This window comes from Odontomachus brunneus, unplaced genomic scaffold, assembly GCF_010583005.1.
Source record: "Odontomachus brunneus isolate Ranch 3 - 2012 unplaced genomic scaffold, Obru_v1 Obru_scaffold_074, whole genome shotgun sequence".
Classification (NCBI taxonomy): Eukaryota; Metazoa; Arthropoda; class Insecta; order Hymenoptera; family Formicidae; genus Odontomachus; species Odontomachus brunneus.
This window is the reverse complement of record NW_022639524.1, coordinates 794,710-800,913: the sequence shown is the minus strand read 5'-3', so window position 1 is coordinate 800,913 and position 6,204 is coordinate 794,710. Positions and strand designations below refer to the sequence as shown.

The 6,204-nt window shown below is 37.5% G+C and overlaps 1 long non-coding RNA gene across 1 annotated transcript; it reads left to right on the top strand.

Moving 5' to 3' along the window:
• The first annotated feature begins 2,642 nt into the window (after positions 1-2,642).
• On the top strand, positions 2,643-4,018 carry LOC116847160. The gene is made up of 3 exons (XR_004378674.1): positions 2,643-2,791; positions 2,848-2,989; positions 3,921-4,018. It is a non-coding gene; the product is annotated as an uncharacterized LOC116847160 (long non-coding RNA).
• Positions 4,019-6,204: the final 2,186 nt, after the last annotated feature.

The following is a 6,204-nucleotide window of genomic DNA, read 5'->3' as shown; positions in this document are numbered from 1 at the left end:
TTAAGTTTTTTTGTGTGCCATGGCCTTTAGATTTGTTTTTCTCAGCTACACAGATGCAATAAGTAAGGGCCGTGGCACACAGAAAAACTTATGGCTCCTGCACACAAGACGCGGTAATGCTTGCCGCGCGGCGGGAGTTCGCGCGACAGCCAATCAATATGCTGCTTTTCGTAATAACCTTCCAGCTCTTACGGAAAAACGATATATTGATTGGCTGTCGCGCAGACTTCCGCCGCGCGGCAAGCATTACCGCGTCTTATGTGCAAAAGCCATTAGTTGTACTACTTGAAAATAAGTGGTCTGTTCTTTTTAGCTGCACTGCTGAACTAGTGCAATTAGAGGGAAACAAATATAGACGGCGTTCGGAAACATCACTCTCTCACAGAGATGGGTATTATGCACAATTCTGCGCATAATATGCATAAAATATTTACTATGCGCAGAAAACGCGCAGAATATGCAGAAAACCCCTGAGACGTGTCTACTCTAACCTAAAATAATCTTTCTTCTTTCAATATATAGTTCCAGGCAGTTTGCCTTAATACCATTCCACGATTTGAAAAGAGATATTGCGTACCACCGAAACGGTACGACTTTGCCAAAAAATAAATAGTTCGAAAAGGATCCTAGGGACATGTACGTACCCCCAGATGGTCGAACCAAGCCTTCTAAAATAACCTACCCAGCCAGAAATGAAAAGTCGAATCGACGGCGAACCGATTTTTCATTTCTGTCTAGGTACGGTCGAGTTTTTTAATTCAACGATGGATCCATCGGTGAATTAAAAAATTCGCCCTACAATCCTACTCGCTGCTCTTGAATCAGTTTCATTAATATACATATAGATATAAAGAAATAAAAAAATGAAATACAGCGATGAACTAGATTCACAATTTCATGTTTTTCATGATCATGGATAAATATTTATGCTTTGTCTTATACACAAAACACAAGTTATAAAGCCAACCAATTAGAATGTTTTATTCATTGATTACTTTATTCTAATTGGTTGTCATAATCATTTATAACCATTTACGACTACGCTTACACAATTGTAGGATAGCTCTAAAAGAAGTTTTATGTAGCAGAAAACCTCATTTAGTTACCTGCGCAGATTACTCGAGTTTTCTGCACATAAAGCCCATTCTACAATTGCGTAAGCGTAGTCGTGATCGTAAGAGTCAACCAATCCGAATGTTTTATTTACTGATTGCTTTATTCTAATTGGTTGTCGTAATCACATACAACCACTTACAACCACGTTCACGCAATTGTAGAATGGGCTTAAAACTTCACGCATAAGGCTGATATTTCATGTGTCGTACCACAAGTTTTTTGGATACGTTTATTGGTTGACGAAGAGAGAATCTAGAAATATTCTATTCGCCAACCAATATACGTATCCGAAAAGCTTGTCGTACTACACGTGAAATAGCACCTTAATAGGATGTTCGATTGGGGGTGGGACCCGATTGACTACGATACGATTGGACACAGATTGTAATGATTGGTTCGACTTAGTAATTCACTAGATAATTCTTTTCATCGGTTGGTTGTGTCTAATCGTACCGTGGTCAACCGGGACGCTCCCTTCGACTGGCTCTGGGTTAACTCACTTTGAGTTATTCAGCCTAGGTTTATTGGTCGAACAAGTATTTATAAGCTTTATGATTGGCTAGTAGAAACTTATGACGTCAATAATCACTCTGAGAGCGATTAACCCAGGGCCAGTCGAACACGCTATAACTTATTGCACTAGTTCAGCAGTGCAGTTAAAAAGAACAGAGCAATTAGCTACTTTCAGCAGAGAAACTACTACGCTTCCGCTACGTACCCTTATGGCTCCTGCATACAGGACGCGGTAATGCTTGCCGCGCGGCGGAAATCTGCGCGACAGCCAATCAATATGTTATTTTTCCATAAGAGCTAGAAGGTTATTATGGAAAGCGTATTGATTGGCTGTCGCGCGGACTTCCGCTGCGCGGCAAGCATTACCGCGTCCTGTGTGCAGAATCCATTACTGCACCACTGAATAGTAAGAGTGAGACAAGTATATCTCTCTATTTTGCTCTAACTAAAGCTGGTGGCACATAGAAAAACTTAGGGCTATCGCATACAAATTGACATAATTGCATATGCATAGCATAAGACCGTATGTACCAATGAGCATCGAGTATTAAGTCGCCATATTGGTGTTCGAAGCTTAATATTCGATGCTCATTGGTCCATACAATCTTATGCTATGCATATGCAGTTATGTCAATTTGTGTGCGATAGCCCTTAAGCGTCTTCTACAATGGCAGTAGGAGTAGTAGTAAGAAATAAGCAGTAAATAAATAGACCAATCACAATCGATTATTTTTGAAACGTGAGAATGGAATTGGTCAATTTGCTTACTGCTTATTTCTTACTACTACTCCTACTGCCATTGTAGAAGACGCTTTAGGGCCGTGGCACATAGAAAAACTTAAACAGTAAAACGTAAGCAGTAAGCAAATTGACCAATCACAATCGTTGATTCTTCTTACGGTCCAAGAATCAACGACTGTGATTGGCTGATTCACTTACTGCTTACGTCTTACTGTTTAAGTTTTTCTATGTGCCACCAACTTTAGGATGCCATTACATAAAGCGCGGAACCGCGAAAACGCGGAATACAAAATTTTACTAGATCCGCTACGCATTCCACGTCTGTTTTGATTGCCTTGTAACGCTATTTGCGTTCAATGAGGGATATGCTGCGAGTCCGGATTCGTGGCAGTGGTAATAAATTGTGAAGCCAGTAGTATAGGTAATAATATGATATCTATTTTAACTGAAATAGCTATTTACAATGAGTATTTACAGGTGGTCTCGACGCCGTTGGTTTAATGGTCGAATTTTTCTGCTCGCCGTGCGAGTCTGTGATGTTTGCTGCTGACGATTCGGTAACGCCGGGACCGCTGGCAGCCGCGGGACGCGGTCGGTGTTGTGACGCGTCGATCAGAGGGTAGACACTAATATGTATTTTATTTGGACCGTTATGCTGCCATCTGGGCTATTTTGTATTCACCTATAAGTAAAATCGATATTACGTATATCGATATACGTACATCGAATATATATATAACATGTCCCACCACTACTGCATTGGCTGCGTTCAGAAAACATAGCTGATCAGTGAGCGGTCAGTGATTATTGGTCCTTACTGTTAGATCCCTAACTTTAGACCAATTACGTTGATTAATTACTCAACCGTTGTGTAACCGCTGTGTCTCCTGAACGCACCCATTATCTCTCTTAAGGGCAGATTCCTGAGATAATTTGAATAAAAAAATCTTAATGCAAAAATGTTGAGGTTATAATACTTTTGAAATGGTCAACTTTAATCGTTTATAATTTGAAAAATATTATAGCCTCAACATTTTTGCATTAAGATTTTTTTCTTCAAATTACTTCAGGAATCCATCCTTAAGAGATAATGCGATAGTGGTGGGATAGCTATACTTTGTACTTTCTATAATTTTGTATTTTTCATTAATATAAATAAATTAATATAAATAAAGTAGATATAAATATGATTATTGAAGCAAAAAGTATAGATAATTTTATATTGCAATTATATTTTTTATGTTAAAACTGTAAACTGTAAAATGACGATTAAACTGTAAAATGATGAAAACTGTAAAAAAACGATTTTAATTGTTACAAAATAATATATTTCAATATTTAAATAAAATCCTCTTGCTTGTGTTTATTGCTTCAATAATCATATCTATATATAATAGATATTTCCTATGGTATAAAGATAAATAGATTTTATATAAAAAGAAATATATATTTTTTACCATAATTTTTATCATGTTTTCTTTTAATACATATATATACATATATATATATATACATATTTATATATTTTTGTGTTCACGATTCCTTTTCAGTCTTGCTTGATATTTTGCTTGTGCGGAAATAAGAATATGATTTTTCGCTTCTGTACTATATTTTCCATTAAGGCATCTATTGACAGCAGCGCAAAAATTTCTTAGGCAAGTACAAATTACCGCTGAGAATACCGCTGTTCTTAATTTTTCATAATGCTGTTTACATTTAATTGATGTAAATTCGAACTTTGCTTCCAATTCACGTTCAATAATTTTTTTTATGTTCGACTTATATAGTAAAATTTATTTATATATTTTTTCACCATGCTTTCTGCACTTTTCAATTGTTGCTGAAAGTATACATTGTTCATTATAGTTTTTTTTGCATTCAGCACAATGTTGTATGTAAAAAAATCAGTTATAACATTCAGTTGTTATCATACATGTCTTTTATGTGAAATATTAGTTGTGTCATCACATGTTGCATATGTTCCATTACGTCAGACAGTTTAAGTCTTTTGTTTCATTTTTACCTCTATCATTCTACAATAACATTGTAAATTTATATTTTGTCTTTTATACAGTAATATAGATAAATTCAAAATGGATTGGAAATTACAATAAATAGTTTAATATTAACTTCTTCTATGTACGCTGTATCTCATATTTTCTTTATCATGTCCTAGATGCAGTGGTTGCAATGCTATAACATCTGGAGAAAATTTTATGTTGCACGCAGATGTCGAGGCTTGCTGAATGTCTATGTTGTCATGTAATGCAATACATGTTATTACATCTGATATATTCATACTTGGTACAGCATCATATTTTAATTTACATCTATTTAGAGAATAAATGTAGTCTTTCTCGGTAAAGTGTTGATGGCAGACACGTATTTTATATCTTGCAACATTTAAAACGTGTTCCAAGTTTTCCATTTTCAAACTTTTTAACCACAGCAAACATCGACATGGATCTTTCGGTAATTGATGTGCTGGGGTTCGCGTGTTTGACGTGCAACCGGGACAATGCATGCTTGTTTCATATCAACTGAAACACATAATTCTTATTTTGTATGTTTCATATAGATAATTTTTATATATGAAATATTATACAGCTTAAATGTCTACAAAAATCTTAGATATTTGAAAGATATTTATTTCATTTGTCTTTCAAATGCTCCTAAGACATTATAGTCATTTCTGCTGTTTAACCTAGAATTGTGAGCGACTTGTCTCAAATATTATATTGTATTGAAATAATTATCTGGCGATGTAAAACACAATGATGACTTTATTACATTACACATTTTCTGAACACTACTGTAATAATCTTTCCTTTTGCTTACAGAAAATAAAAGAGAATTTACAGAAATAAATCCTGATTTATTTCATTCATCATGCATGATCACGCACTCATCTATATGGCTATTTCATTGTGTTAGTCATGCGCTCATCTATATGATTATTTTGATTGTAGTAGTGTTGACGCTAGTGCTATCTAGCCTATGTAGTATGTGTGGAACTATTCCACGGTCCAAGGTTATATATAAAAGTGTCCGCCCTCTGGCGTCGATTGTCTCGCGCTCGCGGCGAGATGTTTACGCTTGGGTCTTTAATTCCTGTCGCGGCGAGATCCGTTATTCGGCGAGAGCAATAATGCTCTGAATGCGTTATGCGGCTGTGACTCCCGACGAGTCGGAGTTCGTCGGGCGGTCGAACGGTGGTATCATAGGTGACGCGTAGGTCAGTCCTACGGGTCAACGACGCGGTATCGAGGAAGTCGACTCTACGTATCCAACGAGTCGACGGAACGGTAACGAGGAAGTCGATTCTACGTATCCAATGAGTCGACGGAGCGGTGACAAGGATGTAGAGTTTACGTATCCAATAACTCTACGAGGATGTTGACTCTACGAATCCAACGAGTCGACGGAACGGTAACAAGGAAGTCAACTCTACGTATCTACGTATCGACGGAGCGGTAATAAGGATGCAGACTTTACGTATCCAATAAGTCTACGAGGATGTCGACTCTACGTATCCAACGAGTCGACGGAGCAGTACCAAGGATGTAGACTTTACGTATCCAATAAGTCTACGAGGATGTCGACTCTACGTATCCAACGAGTCGACGGAGCAGTACCAAGGATGTAGACTTTACGTATCCAATAAGTCTACGAGGATGTCGACTCTACGAATCCAACGAGTCGATGGAGCGGTATCGACGAGGATCTAGGAGGCGGTGCTTTTGGCAGCGGTATTCGCGAGAATCTTCCGCTGTCGGAGCCTTGGCTCTGTTCAGTGGAGTGCCTCGGAAGACTGCTTGCTTTCGAGGTTTTCGC